The sequence below is a fragment of the Eumetopias jubatus genome, unplaced genomic scaffold, assembly GCF_037043125.1.
Source record: "Eumetopias jubatus isolate StellerSeaLion01/CBP00866 unplaced genomic scaffold, mEumJub1_p1.0 scaffold_6, whole genome shotgun sequence".
In the NCBI taxonomy this organism is placed as follows: Eukaryota; Metazoa; Chordata; class Mammalia; order Carnivora; family Otariidae; genus Eumetopias; species Eumetopias jubatus.
Genome location: NW_028274812.1, coordinates 33155385 through 33177455, shown reverse-complemented (window position 1 = coordinate 33177455; position 22071 = coordinate 33155385). Strand labels below are relative to the sequence as shown.

Here is a 22071-nt window from a genome sequence, read left to right as displayed (position 1 = left end):
AGAGATAACTTAAACTTAAAAAAAACATATCTGTTCCAATAAAAACCAAATAGTAAGACAACTGTATAGATGGTAAAAAAAAAAAAAAAAAAAATCACAGAACATAAAATGAGAAAAGACTTTCGAGACCACTAACTTCACCTTGCTTTCCTATCTGTTGATGAATTAAGACTTTGGTAGCAAGGTTTTATTCTGCTCTACAGCACTTTTCTGTAACACGGATGCTTTTTTTGTGCTACGGCTAATAAAGATTTGACCCTGCTCTCCAAAGGAAACTTTACCACATTTAAAGAAACATATTCCTTGCTTTCAGAGTCTGATAGGATCATGTCAAAAGGACTTAGGCACCAACTCAAAGGGGCCCCCATTGGCCAAAATTGGGACAATTTCAACATTAAAAGAATGATTGGGGGCGCCTGGGTGGCTCAGTCGTTAAGCGTCTGCCTTCGGCTCAGGTCATGATCCCAGGCTCCTGGGATGGAGTCCCGCATCAGGATCCCTGCTCGGTGGGAAGCCTGCTTCTCCCTCTCCCACTCCCTCTGCTTGTGTTCCCTCTCTCGCTGTGTCTCTCTCTGTCAAATAAATAAATAAATAATCTTAAAAAAAATAGAAGAATGATTTAACTGACTTTACCTGATTGAAATACAATGAATATTTAAAAACCCGTAAGCCAATAATGACACTCAAAAAAGAGAAAGACAAAAAACATGAACTAACTCTTACACTAATGGTTTATTCTGAAATGTGGTAAAGGGAAAAAATTTTATCCTGCACTTCAAACAAAAATTGCATTTCACAGAAATCAAATAGCGTGCATTGAAGAAGGAAAGCTATTTTGCACAGAAAATTGCAAGTTTATCAAGTTGAGGGAATGATGAAACTTAAAAATCCCATTTTAGCGTACAGAGTTTCACTCTTACAAATGAAGAGTTATGGAGATTAGCTGCACAACAATGTCACTGTACCCCTGAAAATGGTTAAGATGTTAAATTTTAATGTTATGTATATTTGATCACCACTCTTCTTTAAATCCCATTTTATGATCACGTTGCCACCCCCAATGAGATAACTGATTCGGGTGAGAGCCACCAATGGATAATAACATTATTTAGATGAAAGACTGATAAGGAAGTCGATGTTTGCATGGTGCCAAAGTCTCATCTCACTCCTCCCAGATTATATGGGGGAAATATAAAAATCTCAATATAAAACATATAAAACATATAAAAATCTCAAAGGGGAAAATATAATTTTATAATGAGATCAATCTTTATCTTAATCAGTCTTAGCTACAATAATAGTGAAAAAACATGATATGGCCCCTGATAAGATATAATATGAAACATACAACTTGACCATTAAATACTCTTACCAAAAATGTTTATTCTCAATTAACTGAGCCTAAAGCTCTAAATTGTACTTTGTGTTAAATAAAGAATATGGAAGACGACTGTGAATACCACCACATGGCAATAATCAGACAAAGAGTCTGAAGAAAGAGTCAAAAAGAAATAGTCTACTAGACACTGGGCCTCTGCTTATATCTCTCCAACAGGTCACTGTCCTGAAAAGACAGTGAAAAGGGATGGGAAGAGGACAATTTGAGTAACAAAACCAATAACCAAACGTAGGATGGGCTCCTTGAAAGGGTCCTGGTTTGATAAATAAGCCATATAGGATGTCACAGGGGTGATTAAAGAGATTTTAGTATAGACTGGATATTACATAATATGAGAGAACTACTGTCAACCGGTTGTTATATGTAAGAATAGTGTTCTGGTTAAATGGGAAAATGTCCATATTCTTTTTACAAATACATAATAAAGAAATTAGGGTGAAATGTAATGCATTCCATAATTTATATTAAATTACTTCAGAGCAAAGTCAATGCAATGAAAAAAAATATCTAGGCAATGATCATCAATGGCTGCTAAAAATCCACCAGGCAAAAGCTTGATGGGAAATTTACAATGGATGGATCAAGCTGACTGACAATACCTGAATCCACTGATCAACCTTCACCCCAAGAAGACAGCCAACCATACACTACATGTCTTGAAGAAATGCAGTAAGAAACACAATTTGTATGAAGAATTCTCCAAACCACCACCACCATCAGAATCAATTAAGCCCCAGATCTACCTACCAATTTAAGAGGATATTCACAAAAGAGAAACATATTAACCACCACCAAAGCGATGCAATCAACAAAATCCAAAATGTGGGAAATTCTAAAGAAACAACACAGTTTCTTCAGCAAAGAAACTGAAAGAAAAAGAGGAGAAAACAACCACATATAAAGATACGTAAGAGACATATCAACCAAATGAAATGTAGACCTCATTTGGGTTCTGACTTGAACAAGCCAACCATAAAAATATTTATGAAACAAATGGGAACACATGAACACTCACAAATATTTACTATTAAGGAAATGTTAAATTTTTAGATGTGACAATGGATTTGTGGTTTTGTTTTTTTTATAAATGCTTATCTACTACAGACATATAAAAAAGTATTTATGAGTAAAGTGATATAATATCTAGGACTTGCTTTAAAACTATCCAGCAAGGGGCACCTGGTGGCTCAGTCAGTCAAGCATCTGCCTTCAGCTCAGGTCATGATCTCAGGGTCCTGGAATTGAGCCCCACATTTGGCTCCTTGATGAGCAGGGAGTCTGCTTCTCCCTCTCTTTCTGCCCCTCCCCCTGCTGCTCATGCACTCGCTCTCACTCTCAAATAAATAAAAAATCTTTTAAAAAAATAAAAATAAAAATAAACCATCCAGCAAGGCCAGAGTAGGGAGACAGGCGTTTGGTGGCATGTAGATGAGACAAAATTGACCATATGTTAATAATTAGCTAGAAGATGGGTTCATGGAGATTCATTACTCCATGTTTTATAGGTTCCATAATAAAAAGTTTAAAAAAAAAAAAAAGAAAGCAGGGAATGAAGCCTCATCAAAGCACCTTTACCTAATCACAGAATTTTCTTCACCTACTACCTAACATAATAAATACCAACTAAGGTAAAATAAAATCTAGCAAAAGATTTACCAACACTGACAAGAGAAGGAAAAAGTTTGTAAGGCCTATGCCACAAGCCTCACCACAAATGAAAAAAGGGAAGAGCCTGGTGAATAGCAGTGTGAACCCATACTCAACTTTTACAAAGTGTACTAAACGTGAGGGGGAAACTAAGTGGGGGCATATGGATGTACATTACACTATCTTCTCTATTTGTACATCTGAAGTTTTTCATGATAAAAAGTGATCACCACAGGGCACCTGGGTGGCTCAGTTGGTTAAGTGACTGCCTTCGGCTCAGGTCATGATCCTGGAGTCCCTGGATCTGTCTCTCTCTCACTAGCAAAACTGAAATGTTTCCATATCGTGCTAGAAAAATCAAGACTGATTTTACTGTAAAATGTTTCACTTTAACTGAAAACCTGGTTTGTGGTCTGTAGAAATTACTAAGGCATCTGCTTTCTCCCTTTCTTTTTTGGAAAGGAAGCTGGACTAGAAACTCTTGTGTAATTTGTATTTGGATGTGGTGTTTGCAGAGGATTATTATCTTCCAAAATTTCTAAGTGGTTCCATCTGTTTTTATGGGAAATCTGGCTTAGAATGATTTGAGAAAATGAAGAACTAAGAAATCCAATCGCCTTTACAATTAGTCTTGGTATACTCTTTGAGTGGTTTTAAGAAGTAACAGAACCAAAGACATACTCATAGCAAAAAAAAAAAAAAAAATTAACTGAACCTGAAGCTGATAAAAAGCGTCTATGTAACTATCAATTTACAAAACAGAGGAACAGGTTAAAACTATGCCAAAGGAATAAAATCAGCAAAATAAAAACTGTAGGAATGACATAGGACAAACAATCCAAGTTCTTCAGAAAAAAACAAATTACAAGAAAATATAAAAGAGAAAAAGAGACAGAACCTATAAAGAGACTCACTATTCCACAATGTATGCACCTAATTTGGATCCTCTTTCAAACAAAAAACTGAAAGAAAACAAAAACAAATTAGAAATCTGAACAAAGTGAATATTTGATGATATTAAAAATTAACCGTTAATTTTTTTAGATGTAATAATGATATTGCGCGGCTCAGTTGGTTAAGTGTCTGTCTTTGGCTCAGGTCATGATCCCAGGGTCCTGAGATCGAGCCCCCCATCAGCCTCTCTGCTCTGAGGGGAGCCTGCTTCTCCCTCTCCTGCTCCCCCTGATTGTGTTCTCTCTCTGTCAAATAAATAAATAAAATCTTTAAAAAAAAAATGAAACATATATTGAGGGGCACCTGGTTGGCTCAGTCAGAGGAGCATGGGACTCTTGACTCTTGACTCATGCTGGGTATAGAGATAACTTAAAATAAATTTTTTTTAAAAAAATTAAGATATATTGAAATATATGTAGATGGAATGAAAAGATGCCTAGGATTTTCTTCAAAATAATCCTGTTGCAGGTAAAGTGACTAGGGATATAGATAAAGCAAGGCTAGCTACCAGCTGATCGCCGTTAAAGCTGGGTGATGGGGATGCACTGGGTGGGGAGAGCCATCAAACTATTCAATTTCCTTTGGTACATATTTAAAACTTTCCAAATAAAGCTGTTTCATTAAAAAAAGGAATAACGGGGCGCCTGGGTGGCTCAGTTGGTTAAGCGACTGCCTTGGGCTCAGGTCATGATCCTGGAGTCCCAGGATCGAGTCCCACATCGGGCTCCCTGCTCAGCGGGGAGTCTGCTTCTCCCTCTGACCCTCCCCCCTCTCGTGCTCTATCTCATTCTCTCTCTCAAATAAATAAAATCTTAAAAAAATAAAAAAAGGAATAACAAAGTTAGCTTATGAATTTTTTAACTTAAAAAAAAATTTTAATATCTAAGAGAACAGTGAGACATTTTTTACCTAAAGTAGAATATTAACAAATAATTTAGAATTAGTATTTTTCATCTTGAAATAACTTTAATCGCCTTATTAAAATTTTAGCAAGTCAGAAAATGAGAATCATAAAATCTTTTTTTTTAAAGATTTTATTTATTTATTTATTTATGAGAGACAGAGAGAGGGAGAGAGAGAGACAGAGGCAGAGGGAGAAGCAGGCTCCCAAGGAGCAGGGAGCCCGATGCGGGACTCGATCCCAGGACCCTGGGATCATGACCTGAGCCGAAGGCAGACGCTTAACCATCTGAGCCACCCAGGCGCCCGAGAATCGTAAAATCTTAAGACTTGGTGGCCTCAAAGTCCCACCTCCCACCCAGTGACTCCCCCTCCCACCTCCCAACAGGCAATTACCAGCCTGTGGCAGAGGTCCTTCAAACCCTAGGAAAGTCACTTTCTCCCAAGACAGCCCACTCCAGTCTATGCCTGCTCCAACTGTCAAAAAACTCCTCTTACACCAAAAAGGAAACTCTTTCTCCAGATCTGTTTTATCCATGAAAAAAAGGGTTTTTCAAACACAGATCACAGTCCATTCATGAGTTGTGAAATCAAGTTAGTAAATTGTTGACTGCTATTTTTATTATTATTATTATGCAGAAAAGAAAATCTCAGAGTGAATTGCACATAGTAAAGCTAAGACCAAACTTATGAAGCTTGTTTCTGTTCTTTACATAGATACACACACACACACACACACACACACACACATATTATACACATATACACACAGACTTCCATACTGATAAAGAGCCAAGATATAAAATCTATGTCTTATGGTGGGTTTTATCAAAAAAAAAAAAAAAAGTTAGAAACCCAGCACTCAATGGGCGCCTGGGTGGCTCGGTTGAGTGTCTGATTCTTGGTTTCAGCTCAGGTCAGGATCTCAGGGTCCTGGGATTGAGCCCTGCATCGGGCTGTGCTCAGCGAGGAGTCTGCTTTAGATTCTCTCTCTTCTCCCTCTCCCTCTGCCCTTCCCCCCACTCATGCTCGCTCGCTCTCTCTCAAATAAATAAATTTTTAAAAAAAAGCCAGTGCTCAAAAGATAGCTCTCAAAACACCACAACAAGTTGCTCGCCCCTTCAGTCATCTCAATAGCCAGTTCCTCCTGTTGCTATGGTTTCTCCTAACCTCAACACCCCAGGCCCCCTTCAGGGACAAGGCTTTAGTCTAATCTTCCACTGGTTTTTATAGAACATAGTATCATGTACTATGTAGTACATACTACATAGCCCTTAAAATGCAGTACCTAAAAACCAACAAAATATTCCAAGTCAAAACAGAATAATCAATGACAGCCCACATTCCACCCTAAATATTTCACATATTCATTTAAAAACTTCCTTTGAGATACTGGCAGAGACTCCTCGAAGTGAGAAAGACTTAGCCTGGAAAGACTGTTAACAGATTATGATGGCAGGTGAAGTCTTGGGTGACACAAAATTAGTCAAGAGCTAAGAGTCAAAGGCTGCGGACAGAATTCCAGGAAACGGGGAAAAGCTGAAGAGATAGTGAGAGGAATAGAAATCTCCAAAGAAAAGAAGTAGAACAAAGCATTGCAACATGTCAAAAGAGAATTTCGAAGACAATGCTAAGTCAAGAATGTCAAAAATAACACAGGGGAAGAAATCATTCAATAGATTTGACCACAGGACCATCTATTACCTAGATTAATGTCAGCACACTGGTGAGACCACAAGTCACAAGTCAACTTGCTTCGTATTGAGGTATACAAAGGCATCTACTACTTTTCAATAAATCTTCACATTGAAAAGAAGGCCAACACTGCACTTAGAACTCTTTGAAGGAGCTTATAATCAAGCAGACTTAACGTTCATTTCAAAAAAAAATTCATCTTATTTATTTCAACCGTTGCAACTAACAAAACAATCTGCATACGGCTTATTAGGTTTCCCTACAAACGTCCATGACATCCGTAAATCTGATCGGCAGTCCTTGTCTGTCATCATAAAACTCACTGGCAAAAAAAATATTTTAGATAAGAGATAGCCAAGATTAAAATTTCAGTAACAATCACTGCCACAGACTTCCCACAACCAAACAGCATTTTCTCAAAATTGCTATAAAGATACCATGAGGGGTGCCTGGGTGGCTCAGTCAGTTAGGAGTCTGCCTTTGGCTCAGGTTGTGATCTCAGGGTCCTGGGATCAAGTCCCACATCGGGCTCCCTGCTCAATGGGGAGTCTGCTTCTCCCTCTCCATCTGCCCCTCCCCCCTCCATTTATGCTCTCCTCTCTCTTCTCTATTAAATATTTTTTTAAAAAAGATACCATGAAAGCTTTATCAAATGTTTTGCCAAAATCCTATGTCTATGTTTTTCCTCTAAGGAAGGGCACTTTAAATGACTTTCTCCATAGAGACGAATGAATGAGGCACATACATCTTATATGGATTAGGACTTAATTCAGGGCACCTGAACCATTTAAAAGAAAGGCACAAGAAGCAACATCACTTCCCCCAACATCACACTCAGTAACTGGTTGAGCTGGGACTTGGGGCTAGAACAATTTTCTTTCTACCCTCTGCTCCCAGGAAAAAAGGGAAGAAAAAAAAATATCAGGTACCTGGTTTGTTAAAATTCCAGTCACTAAAGACCCAGGACAAACTCCCACAAAAGTCTACTCTTTCAGGACAGATCAATGATAGCCGAAGTTCCAATACACCTGACACTTCAAGGTACTCAAGTAAAAGCAAAAGTTTTGATCGTTCAATGGTACTTTGAACTACTGACTTCAGCACCTCCTTTGTGACCTTGTCAACATTCCAGCTGGACTCAACATTCCATTTAAAAAAACAGTGGGGGAAAAGTAAGACAAACATCAGTACTTACCACCTTTCTAGGATCTGTATGCTTCTACCTCTCCCCTTTTCTCCTTTATAACTATAGACAGTAAAGGAACAAGAGTAGAATCTCATTAACTGCTTTCCAGTTTCTGAATGAAAACTACCTCCAGTGATCAAATTAAAATTACACACTAATCCAATAGTGTGGGATTGGCCATGGTTCAAAATAGTTACCACTGGGGAGGAGAATGCAAGTAGGAATAGGGTATGAAGAAGGAATTTACATGTATCTTAGGGATAATAGAGGACAGCAGTTACAACTGCATACTCTGGAACCAGACCACCCAGGTTCTAATCCCTCCTCTGCCATTAATTAGCTGAGTGACCCTGAGCAAGTTATTTAACCTTGTGGGGCCTCCGGTTTCTTACAGGTAAATCTAGAACAACAGTACCTACCCTGGGTTACACAGCAAGGATTCAACAAAAACACTAAGCAAAAGTGCTCATAAAACAGTATCTGGCACATATTAAGTATTCAAGAAATGTTATCAATATCTTCTAATTCAACACATAATGTCTTTACAAAGAAAATAAACTAGACATTAAAATATATTTCAATGGAGTACATATTAAAATAATTCAGCATGTAATGACTTTACAAAGGAAACATACTAAACTGTATTTTAATTAAAAGTAAAAATTAGGGGCGCCCGCATGGCTCAGTCAAGTGTCTGACTCTCGATTTCAGCTCAGGTCATGATCTCAGGGTCGTGAAATCTAGCCACACATTGGGCTCCATGCTGGGCGTGGAGCCTGCTTAAGATTCTCTCTCTCCCCCTCTGGCCCTCCCTGCTCACGCACTCTCTCTCTAAAAAATTAATTAATTAATTAAAAGTAAAAATTAAAATATAAAATAAACTACCTCTCACATAAAATCCTGCCTTTATTAATTAGGAAACGCATTTCAACTACTAAGTGTCAGCTTCAGCTATAATGCCAACCTTTTGATTTACAAATAGGATGTATAAACTAATATATGATCCATGTTTGAATCATGCACTTTCCCTTTATACTGCCAGACCAACACATGGCAGGTTGATCTGATTTTACAATAACTGTGTAGTCCCATTAAAATTCAGTCAGCTGAAAAAAAATGTTTCACTTGGTCTACTTCTAACATATTGCCAACTAAACCATGCTAAGCAAAAGAAGAATGAAAGAGAAAGAGAGGGAGCGTGGGAGAGAGGAAAGGAGAAAAAAGGAAAATCTAAAATCATTCAAGTCTGGTGTAAATATAGGAACCGTGAAGGGGAAAAATGTATGGAACAGCAACACCACCTTGAGAATATACTGGAGTTTGAAGATCAGCTCTGATTTGGTTTAGAAAGTACTGGGGTTTTTAGCACTGGCTAAAGCATTTCCTATGTCCACAATGCTACATTTAGATGAAACTGCTTTCACTGATCAAAACAAGAGTCAGATATTTATTCCAAAAACATGGCAACTGACCATGTTGCAAAGGAACTAATTTCTATAATTCTAAAAAAGCAATAATGAACATCAACTTTATTTTGGAGACTAGAAAGCACATGCCAGGAAGAAGGGGCAGGAGGAAATATCTTACCTAACTACAAATGAAATTATATGATGTCTAGAATTTGCTTCAAAATAATCCTGGGAGGAGGGTAGTATCGAGAGTGGAAAGAAAAATATAGATGAGATGTGACTGGCTATGGCCTGGTAATTATCAAAGCTGGGTGAGGGTACCTGGGGTTCACTATGTTAGTGTTCTCTCTACTTCTGAATGTATCTTAAACTCTCCATAATAAAAAGTTTAAAAAGAAAGAGACTTTTCTGTAACTAAACAATGGTACATTCCTTCTGCCAAAAACCACGTCAATAAATAATCAGATACAGTAAAAACACGACTTTAAAAAATTCCACCAACCACAAACGGGTCGTGAGAAAAGTGCCACATTGTCCTTCACTGCTATCATGTGTGCTGCACGGAGCAAGTAACAAACACATACATCACAGATCCACGGAATGCTCTAAAACCTACCCGCAGTTCTTCCCATTTAAGCTTGCAGCACTGGGGACGAAAGTGAACTGGCCTCAATGAGGAGAAAAGCTCGAGCCACATCTGCACTACCATGCTCCCCACATCCACAGCTCTTCACTGCAGAGCTGCAAAAGTTAAGAATATCTTCCACATACCTTTATTTTTCTGTTGCAGGTGGGGGAAGTGGGGGGGGGGGGAAACAAATGTATTCATATTCCCATATGTGTGCAATTTAAAACAGACAATCTTGGCATTAAAGAAATTAAGATGCAGGCTTTACTGATGTTGATTTTAATGGCTAAGATCCAAAAACAGTTCTGGTTACAAACTCATGGATAAACTCTTGATTCCTTTGTCAGTAGACAGACCCAACTCATTTCTTGACACTTTAACCTTTCCCATACACAATCTGTATTCATTTTATTAGAAAAAAACGAGTTTCCCTTTTTCTCCTTAAGAGAAGTAGATTTAAAGAAAATTTTTCAAGGAAGATGTTCATTTAGCAGCTTTTCTAGCAGAGTCCAAAAGCAATTAAACAGAGCATCCCGGGGAAAAGTGAAAGATTATCACAGTGAGAGTGGGCTCCCCAAACAAAGGGTGAATATGCACCATTGTCTAGCATATGACCCTGCCAAATTTGCTTTTCAAAACCTAGTGAAGACCTTTGGCACCATTTTCTAATAATCCCATAGGACTTCTACTTCCTTGTTTTTTCAACAGTATCTCAAAATGTTGACACACTTATTGAACTATTTTTGGAAGACCTAGCTCTGTCTACCTTCAGGGTTCAAGATACAAATAGATGAGAGCTACAGGACAGACCTCTAGCTACAAAACTTGGCAGGCTTCCTGAGTTCTCCAAGAAAAATTCAATTGGCAACTCCATTAGCAGCAGAAGAGCACAGAGCAAAGGCAACAACTCTGGACACAAGGAGGCCTTGGCTGTGCCTGAAACCCCATTATGAAACTGAATGACTCTGGGTAAGTTTAACCTCTTCCTGACTCACTTTTCTTCTCTGTCAGACACAGAGTATGAAATCGTTTTAAGAATCAAGTGAGAGGGGTGCCTGGGTGGCTCAGTCATTAAATGTCTGCCTTGGCTCAGGTCATGATACCAGGGTCCTGGGATCGAGCCCTGCAGAGCCCTGCATCGGGCTCCCTGCTCGGCGGGAAGCCTGCTTCTCCCTCTCCCACTCCCCCTGCTTCTGTTCTCTCTCTCACTGTGTCTCTCTCTGTCAAATAAATAAATAAAATCTTTAAAAAAAAAGCATCAAGTGAGAAAAATGTTCTAATGATTCACTTTGAAAAGAAAAAAAAAAGCTTTACAAATTAAAACAATTTTTAAAAAAAGAAAAGAAAAGAAAAGAAAAGAAAACCATTAGAAGTCTCTGCCACGACCACCACATACAGTTTTATGCTGTTACCGATTAGGAGAAAGAAAAAAATCTATCAATGACCTTGATGAAGAAAATGATATTTTGAACACACCCAATGTTTCTCAAACTTCACTCACATACCAACTTTATAGTTTTTGCCAAATCCAAACACTTAAAGATAAAGATAGTTATCTTTAAATCAAGTTACTTAAAAAATACCTACTTTAATTTAGCCTTATGCTAAGTTAATATCAATGAAATCATAGGTTTGAAGCACTTGTCTGTTTTTCTGACGTACACTGACATATATATTTAACCAGTAAAAGAAAAAGATTCATCTGTGTACTTAACTCATTTTAACATACCAACACACTTCGGGGAAATACTATCCTGATCTACTGTCTGCAACACCTTCTACATGAAGGAACGGAGTACTTGAATTTATGAATCTGTAAAACCCACCAAACAATTTAACCTACACTAACCACACACACATATGAGTCTTTGGGTCTTCCGGGGCTTCCTCACACCTTCCAGCCACTACCTTATTCAGAACTCCATTTCTGTTGCCCCAAACTCCATAAACAAAAATCCCTCATATGTGTATCTTCACATGAGTGTAATTCCCACTTCCTCTTCATGCCCTAGGAATGAAATTTTTGCCCTGAAAGTATTTAACAGAATCCACAGGAGTTCAAAGTTTCCTCTAATCCCTGAATCAATATTCAAAGAATATTTAAATACATGTATGCAAACCATGTAACAGTCTAAACTAAGGTATTCAGAACACTATAAAATTAGGTTGCCATTTCTTTTTTTTTTTCCAAAGATTTTATTTATTTGTGAGAGAGAGCACAAGCAGAAGGAGCTGCAGAGGGAGGAGAAGTAGGCTCCTCGCTGAGCAGGGAGCCTACTGTGGGGCTCGATGAGCCGAAGGCAGATGCTTAACTGACTGAGTCACCCAGGTACCCCAAGGTTACTATTTCTGAAACATATCCGCCAAACTTTTTACTGTGTAAAAAGGGAGAGAGAGAGCATGAGCAGTGGGGAGGAGCAGAGGGAGATGGAGAAGCTCCCCGCTAAGCAAGGAGCCCAAAGTGGGGCTCGATCCCAGGACCCCAAGATCATGACCCAAGTTGAAGGCAGATGCTTAACCAACTGTGCCACCCAGGTGTCCCTACTGTGTATTTTTAAATCTAATTCAAGTACATACTGTAAGATTTGTAAGCATTTGTACTGAACTAATCCTTGAAATTATCACAAGAAAAAAAATAAATAATACATTTGCTGAAGTCTTCCTAGGAAGCACCTCCTTGTTCAAAGATATATAAGTCATCCACTCCCATCCACCCTAGATGTTAGCTCAATCATCCGACTTTCTCTTTCTCTCTCTCTTCATATATATGAATATGAATATATATACATATGTATATTATATATATATAATATATAACTGAAGTTCAACTCAGTATCTGGCATGAAAAAAAGGACAATTTTATTATGGCTGCAGTCCCTACCAAACTGTGAGTACCACAGTCATCTTGGGAATTTTATTTTTATCAATTTAAAACCCTAAATCAGTGGATTGAACATGACTTAATTTCTGTTCCCTCCCAAAACCACACTAAAATGACAGTAAGGAAATTTTTTTTTTTAAAGGGGAGGGACAAAAAAAGGGAGGGGATAGGCCAGCAGATGCGATATATCAACAGAATTTGAGAAGATGGGAAACAGATGTACAAAGTAACTGACTTAGCAAAGCAGAGGAAGCCAAAGCTGAATCCCCATTCTGGTGGAGGCCCACAAGAAGCAATCTGCATGCTGGGAGAGGCCCTGAGAGCCTAGGAAGTGGAGATTACAGATGCCACTGAGGGCTGAGATGAGAGAAAGAGCTGAAAACAGCTCGTGGAACACTGAAAGCCCCCTTCCTCTTTCCCTCTCTCCCCCAGCCTTTGCAGCCAAAAGACAAGACGTTCACTCTATAGATCAGTTGAAGGAGGTCTCTGGAATCCAGAGCCAGAGAGCAGATGTGAGGGGCACACAGAAAACACGGAGGCCTGATGACTCAGTCAACACATATTCACAAAGTGCAAAACAGACAAAATATTTGCCTTCTTGCAGTTTACACTCAGATGATAATAATACATGCTATAGAAGAAAGAAAGGAAAGGAAGAGATTTAAGGCATACTAGGCTAGGTGTGGGAGTGGAGCTGTAGTTTCAAATAAATGATCACAGAACACATAGATCTGAAGGAGTTAAGGGAGTAAGCAATGCAGGTATCTGAGGGAAGAACATTCCAAAGGGAAAACAAGTGCAAAGGGCCATCAAGTAGGGTTAGACTGGAGATACTATAGACAGGGGGAAAAAAGGACATTACCAAAAAGGAAATTCAGTGACCAAGGAGCAGCTTGGAAAATAGGAAAACAAAAAAATCTCAGCAGAGAGGTTAGAAGAAAACACTGAAGAAAGCCAACAGCCAAACAAAAAGACAAAGAGATGGTATAAGACAGAAACAAAAAACAAAAAAACAAAAAAATACTAATAAAATTGGAAAGTCAATCTAGAAAATTCAACATCCAAATAACAGAAGTTTCAGAAAGATCAGAGAACATAGAGGGAGAAATTATCATAGAGGAATATTTCTAAAAGATAAGAGTTTCCAACCTGAAAGAGCCCACTGAGTGAGTGTCCAGCACAATGAGCAAAAAACCTCCCACACCCAAAGCACACCATCATGAAATTTCAAAACACCAAGTTCAAAGAGAAAATCCTAAAAACTTCTAAGGAGAACAAACCAGCCACAAACACAGAAGCAGAAATTAGAATTGTGTCGCTCCTTCTCAACAGCACCGGTATGCCAGAATACAACAGAATAATGCCTGTTGAAAAAAACCTTTGAAAAAATTCAAAGGTTAAGTAATCACTAACTTAGAATTCTATACCCAGCCAAACTATAAAAGCATTCACCTTAAGAGTACAAACAGGCATTTTAGGGGCACCTGGATGGCTCAGTCAGTAGAGCATGTGACTCTTGATCTCAGGGTTGTGAGTTCAAGCCCCACAGTGGTCATGGAGCCTACTTTAAAAAAAAAAAAAAAAGGCATTTTAAGAGTGGAAAAAAGCTGCTTTAAGAGATGCAAGGTTTCAAAAAATTCACTTTCCACTTGCACTTTCTTGGAAACTACTGGAGGATATAGTCATACAAAGTAAGAGTTAAGAAAGAGACATAGAGCCCAGTAACCCGGGAGCCCAGTAAGAAAGGCAAAGGGAATTCCCATAATACAGCTGCACAGTAGCTCCAGAAATAAACCAGTCCAGCAAGATGGAGGTTTCCTAATCTCAAAAATAAGAACTGAACTAAAAGAGCAGTTTTTGATCTTGTTTCCCAAAATGCTTTCAAAAACTACTCCCAAAAATCTCTCTCTGACACTCAGACACACATACACACACACATGCGCACGCGCGCACATAAACACACACTTTACTAAAGTCTCAGGCAGTTCATAAACCACACTGGCCAGTACCTTCCCCACTAACCCCACTCCACATCAAGTGTGTCTAAACTAAATACTCTCCATGCTCCTTTCTGGCCCCTAAGGTGAATGAACCTAAGGGATAGCCTGTCTGGACGAAAAGAAAAAGACCTAAGAATTATGGCAAAGTGTAAATTACATTCTAATTTAATGTCTTTAAGATAGTGGGATGTGTATTTATACTGGTAGAATATATAGGAAACTCAAAAATATGATTAAACTCAGCACTGTTGTTATCATGGTGGTGGTTCCACCTCAACAGATCTAGAAACCTGAATTCAGGGCTTAGAAAAGATGATTAGAGAGGAGATAATCAGAACTATACGAAAAGTTTCCAAAATCACAGTTCTCTTGGGGTGCCTGGGTGGCTCAGTTGGTTAAGCGTCCCACTCTTGGTTTCAGCTCAGGTCATGATTGCAGGGTCATGAGATGGAGCCCCTTATCAGGCTCCATGCTCAGGGTGGAATGTGCTTGAGATTCTCTATCTTCTTCTGCCTCTGCCCCTTCCCCTGCTCCCCCCTCTCTCCCTGTCAAAATAAATTAAATCTTAAAAAAAAAAATCCCAGTTATCTTGGAATGAGGCAATCAGAAGGTAACATAAGTCTTTATGTAGCTGAACATTTTTTTCAAAGAGGTTAATAGTGAGGCCATAACAAGAGCAAAGCAAGAGGAAACTGGCTTTTCAGTTACAGAATGCAAGCTTTCGTTTAGATACAATGAACTTCCCTACCTGATCTAGACAATAAGGTGTCTACAGATGAACAGACAAATCACTTTGGAGCCCTTTCCATGTACTCTAGTTCTTAACCTAGAAAGAACAAACACCATCCCCATTACACTGAAGTTAGAAACATATGCCAAATGTTAACTTGGCTACCTAAAACAAAACCTTACTGAAGATATTTGTTGGAGTGAATAAACAGATAATTCTTATTCCTCACATATATTCCATATTACTGTAAGGATTATTTAGGAGGCAATCTACATACATCTAGACCTTTATGGCTCTAATTTGCTAAAGTGAAAAAATATTAATAGGCAGAGCAATATCCATGAAATGAAAACATATTTCCATATTATAAGTAATTGAGAATATGAAATTAGCACAATTTCAACCTTCAGGAAAAAAATCCAGAAGCAGTATAAAATGTAGTATTGTTCCTATACTAACAGGTAAGTGACGTCACTTTAAAAATGAGAAAATTGAGGGGAGCCTGGGCAGCTTACTCAGTTAAAGGTCTGCCTTAGGCTCAGGTCATAATCTCAAGGTCCTGGGATCGACCCTGCGTCCAGCTCCCTGCTCAACAGGGAGCCTGCTTCTCCCTCTCCCCAACTCATGCTCTCATTCTCTCTCTCTCTCAAATAAATAAACTCTTTTTTTAAAAATGAGAAAATTGAGAAAACCACTGAAATTCTCATTAAAATAAATACTATCCCAAACACTGGGTATTGAGAGAAGTTATACTTCTAGACATGAAAAACACACATCTAAGAAACCCACACAGATCTCAACCCAACCACAAAGTGAGAAGAGCAAATCCCCTATATGAAATATTGCCTACATGACATTTCTACATGAAATAGTACCAGGTTCTACATCAACTCCAGCTTTCAAAGAATCTTCACTAAAAGCACCTCCAAAATATTCTACAAAGGTTCAATGAATAGATTTGTCAAACATATTAAGTACAATGTTATAGACACTCCACATAACAAATATATATACATATATACATGAATATATTCCCTCTCTCATACAAAATGCACACCCATACACACTTTACAGAAAAGCTTTATAAAGCACTGGTTATCACTATCAGTTATTTCTAGCTATTAGAGATGATTCCTCTCTTTCCTTTTTGGCTTACCTATAACTTCTATATAACTATAGTATTTTTACTCGGGAGGCCATTCCCCGATAGCTAATGATACTAGCCATGACTCCATGTTAGATTTTAGTCTGGGGCACTGCCCAGATGAATGATAGATATCTTACCAATATTGAGCTGCTGATTTGTGCCAAAACGTGGCATTTCCAAAGGATGCTCTGTCTGGAATCTGTGGGGGATTTATATACAAATCTTCTATTAACTCAGGCCTTCCAAAGAGTCTGGAAATGTTTGTGTGTTGGGGAAAGAGGACAAGGGCTGAGAGTGGATTTGCTGACTCCTAAAGGTCCAGACCCGAGATTCCAAGATTCTATAAAAGGGCAGTAAATTAGGGTTTGGCTAGTATTTGCTAGACTACTGAAGCCAGCATAAACATTTACTTACAGCTTTTAAATCTGTAAGGGTACCCAGTGGTTAGGTACAGTAATTCTGAATCTGAGAAAGCAAACAAGGCCACTGGAAATGTTTCTAAATAAAGGTGGGGCGGGGGAGGTAGGCACATTTCCTTTGTTTTCTCCAAGTAAGAACAGAGATTTTAGAAATGCAAAATTTGACTCTCAGCAGTATAGATCCCTATAAGCTACTATATTGCCTTACAAAAATATTAGCAAGGCATACTTTTCCAAAAAGGCGACACATAGCTTTCAAAAAGACTACTTCGGTTTAAAAAACAAAGACAAAAGGCCCATACTTTCCTGTGGAAACAGAAACAAAGTCAAATCTTTAAAAATATTTAGCATTCTACTATATAAAATATAAACCCCACATTCCTAAATAAAATGGCAAAGATAAAAACCCTTACAGTTTTCTAGCCACAGTAATATGAGAGTGGTGATTCAGAGCAAAACCTGATGTTAAACATAACTATACAATATTACTAATTACAGAGTAATTTTACCAATAAATATTTTGGTTGAGAACTGCTTTGTCATCTTTGCAAGTATTTTTAGTTGAAAGCAAATGGTTGGGTAGTACACATGGACATGGTTATGATTTTTAAAAATCTGTTCTTAAAATCTGGTGACTGGATAGGCCTTCTAAACTCGATTCTTTATAACTGGTAATTTGGAAAGGGTAAGCCACAGGAACGTTACGTTAAGAGGCAAAGGACCGAACAAGCTCACCAACTCAGATCAGCACAAAGCTAATCTCGAAAGCGTCCAGTGCTCACAAATCTAACAATGACGGGCCCGGAGAGTCAGTAATGCCTGTATGTGTACTAAAAGCTACCTCTCCAAATACAGTAAGAGCTACCTGAATTTCCTCATTTTACATTTGCACAGTTATTTTTTGCAGTTATTTTCCCTTCAGATTCATCCCCTAAATCTGCAAATTTGCTTCTATTTGGGATTAAATTTCTGATTTTAACGTATATACCCAGTTGCATACATACCCAATTTAATAATACATACCCAGTTGAAAATATTCCATAACAGCTTACATTTTTTAAAGAAGTCAGTAATAATTTTACTAAAATTCTAACTTTGTTAAATTATCACTTTTAATCGTTTTAAGCAATCCCCATCTGATTCAGACACTAAGAATTTGAAGTTGGGGGCTCAAGTCACCCACCTATTTTCTCTGGAAGGTCTTTGCACAGTGCTCTAACTACTGGGACTGGAGGTAAAAGATTAAAGAACTGTTATGACTAGGTCTTTCTTAAAGCAGGGTGTTTTAAAAGGAAAGAAACTGTCCCCTCCCCTTACTCTAAATGAGCAGTCTCTTGTTCTCAGCAGTCCTTCTGCACACAAGACCACTACTGACTTCAGTGGGAATTCTGCCCAAGAAGTGAGGAAGACAGGAGAGGATTAAATGAGCCCTAAATCCACGCCATTGTTCCAAGTCATTATCACTTGTACAGTTCTCCAATAACCTCCAAAGGGTAGATATCTGAGGTTTGATGGTGGTTCTCAAACTGAATTACAGAACTGATCACGCGAGCTCTAACAGGTGACACTGGCTGGCTCTTTAAAAATTGTGTCAGCCTGATGTATGGCAGTCGTTTGGCCCTTATCATAATCCAAGATTGCGTGGCAATGCAGCCCCATCAGTGACTGCAACAGCAGTCCAGTGATTTCTCACAGCAATGAGGCTGCAAACGGAAACTGAACAGGAGTTAAGTACTATTGGTTTCCCAGTAAAAACTATTCAAAGCCTGAAAATCCTACATCCCAGCTCCTGCGGCCAAGAAATTGACTCAGGTTTCCTCAAGTGTTATAAACCCAAGGTGAAATGTGATAGAAAGCTAAACTAAACTGCTAATTATCACACAGTATTATAGAGAATATAGAAATAATGCATTCCGGTGGGAGAACAAAAAGGGGGGGAGGAGAGAAGAATATGGACGAATATTGGCAAAACTGTAAGAATCCTTAAAAAAAAAAAAGCTTACATAACAGTAAGAAGAACAAGTCTCTGGCACGACACCCCAAAGACAACATTTCGGAGGCAAGAAGTTCAAGAAACTGAGGAAAAGATGTGATTCAAAAAAAAAAAAAGAAATCCACTGCTCTAGGTTCCACCTTCCCTCCCTCTTAATCACAGCGACAGCGGTTGTAGTGATGGAGAATTCAATTCAAGGCATCCTCAATTAATAGGGAGGGCTTCTCAGGAGACCCTCCTTAAAAATAACAGACTAGGCGAGAGCTCTTCTAATCTCACCAAAAAACCCTGACCTCGGAGGAGGTGAGCGATTTTGGGAAGTGTAAGGACCGACCCCGCAGACACCCCGGCGGCTGGGGCGGGGGGGGGGGCAGCGTCTCGTTTGGTTCCGTTCTTCTCCTCTTCTCTCCCCCTGCAGCTCACCTAAAACCGTTCCCAACCCTCTGTCCCCAGCACCAGAGGAGGCAAATGAGCCACCGGGGCAGAGATGGCCTAGGAGTCGCAGTTGTAGGGAACAGAGCGCAAGACTGCACCGCTCTCCGCAGCGGCCCGGGCCGCAGGCGTCCTCCCGGACGGCTACCCCGGCGCGCGCGGGCGGACGCCGGGCGGAACGGCTCGGCGGGGCGCGTGGAGCCGACGCGCCCCCCTAGCCCAGCTCCCTGCAGAGCCCACGCGCGCGGCCGGCCCGGGGAGGTGCGGCGTCCTCGTCCGCGTTTCCTCTCCCCAAACGATCCTCCTGACGAACGCCGCCGCCGCCGCCGCCGCCGCCGCCTCCCGGGAGCCCCCGAGTTGTGCTCCACACTGGGATCGGCTCGCGCGCCGCGGCCCGCGCCCGGGATGGAGCCGGATTCCTCCTCCAGCCTCTCCGCGGGGCCCCGGACGCGCGACCCGAGCCCACGGGCACCTCGGCAGGGCGGGCGCAGCCCTCACCATGCCCCCAACTCTGCCGGCTCGGACCAGACGTGGCCACGACTCCCGGGAAGGGAGATAGGGGGGACGGCAGTGGAGCGGGGAAGCGGGAATCCGGCCTGGAGCAACAGGACCCGGACCTCCGGGCGGGAATGGGGTCCGGTGGAGAGGGGGAGGAGAGGAGAGAGGGAGCGGCAGAAAATCCCAAAGCCGGTCGCCCTCCCCCACGGTGGGACCGTCCCGCCACCGCTTCCTGCCAGGGATCAGCTTCCCAGCTGCAGCCAGAGGAAAAATCCGAGCCGCTCCGGCAGCTCAGCAGGGACTGGCCGCTCGGCCCGGGCTCCCCCGACCCAGGCCCTCCATTCCGCAAGCCCGCAAGCCTCCTTACCCGGACACTGCACCTCCAGGGGCTCGCTCGCCGCGGGGACTGGTCCCGCTCCAGCCCCAGCAGCCGGGCCGCGGAGCCCGCCTCCTCCCTCCGCTAGGTTTCAAATTGAAATTCCCTGGCTGGGGCCGTCAGAGGGAGGACTCGGCGCGCCAGCCCCGCCCCCTCGCGGCGGAAGCCCCTCCTGCGCCTCCGGCGCGGAAACCCCCGCGGGCCGCACCACGCCCCCCGCTCTCAAGCCACGCCCCTGGGGCAGCCCTTCCCGCGGGATTCGCGGTCGCGGTCGCCGGGTACCCAGGGCTGGAAAGATGCGTCTGGCGGTCAGAACTGCCCTGGTTAATGACTGCTAATGCCCGTGTGCAAGGCCTTTTTATCCGCCACATCCCGCCCTTAAGTCCTTTTACCAACTTCTTAAAAGTTATTTCTTCAAAGTGCATTCACTGACTAATCCTTTATTGAACACCTCTTCGGTAGCAGACACAAGGCTAGACCCTGGAAACACGGAAATAAGAAAAGTGCGTCCCCCTCAGTTGAGACTGGAAGAAGTGGTTTCGCAGCGAAGGCATTGAAAAGGAACCATTGATTCTTCCTGTGGGAAGGGCTGGAGGGATTGGGGAAATCCCAGAGAGGAGGGACTTTTAAGCTGAACCCAAAGTCTGAGCAGGAATTTTCCAGGCAGCGGCCTGGGAGCCTGGATTGCAGAGCAGGACAAGGCTGAAGAGGCTGCAGACCTAGGTTGAGGCGCGCGCGCGCGCACACACACACACACACACACACACACACACACGCACGCACACGATACCTCCCAGGGCTTTGCTTTTATATAATAACACGACTTTTTCTCAGATTCTGCTTATTGCATCTTTTCTGAACGTGGGCATATCAACAGGGATGCGCAGGTCATTGCCTCGGGCATTTGCCACTCATGCACCTCTTGTTCTTTACTTCCTCCCTGCTTTAATGAGAGCTTTAGTGACTCTACCTAGGCCAAAGTCTTCTTTTCTTTGCTAAACATAACCTTTTCTAGAATGAACAACATCGAATGGAACCTTTGTTACAATATCTTCCGTGTGCACGGTGCTTTTCAGCTGACAAAGCCCCTTCACATTTTTTACCATTTGATACAATAACTTTATGGAAAGGACAGGGCGAGTATTATCTCCAATACATCAAAGAGAAAATGAAGATGGGAAGACAAACTGTTTGCTAAGGTCCTGCAAGTAAGCAATAAAAATAATAATAGCTAACATCAATTGCATGCTTTATGCACTAGATGTTGTTCTAAGTCCCTGATGTATGTGAACCTACTTAATCCTGCATGTGCTAAGTACCCACATTAGACTTAATCTAATATGGGCACTAATATGGAGGGAGAAGAAACCTGGTAAGATAGCAGCTCTGATGAAAAAAAAAACAGGAATTTTATGAGACGATACCATTAGGAATGTTGAGGCAGATTTCCAAAGAAACTAACAAAACTGAAGCTTCAGGATCCCTCATTTTCACAGGCCTGAAACTAACTGTATATTTGTAAATTTTTTTTATTAAAAAGAGTCCCTAAAGTTATGTAAGCTCTAGAGCCCATAAAACCCCGGTCTAGACCTGACGGAACCCTTTAAAAATGCTCATGCAAAATAATAACATAAATATAGGCATAATTGATCAAATATAATGCTCTTATCATAGGAAATGATACCCCTCCTATGTCCTCTGCTGAAGCACGTGAATCACTTCGGTAACCTACCTTTTAAGAAGGATATTGAGAAGCTAAATTATATCCATTGATGGG

General features: G+C 40.7%; 1 protein-coding gene across 5 annotated transcripts in view; it reads right to left on the bottom strand.

The window, feature by feature from the left end:
• Positions 1–20389, bottom strand: part of EPB41L2 (erythrocyte membrane protein band 4.1 like 2) — a 205508-nt gene extending 185119 nt beyond the window's left edge. For all 5 annotated transcript variants that reach the window (XM_028125387.2, XM_028125384.2, XM_028125385.2 and 2 more), the window contains exon 1: positions 20286–20389. The gene's annotated coding sequence lies outside the window, so the exon portion shown is untranslated. The remainder of the gene's footprint in view (positions 1–20285) is intronic.
• Positions 20390–22071: the final 1682 nt, after the last annotated feature.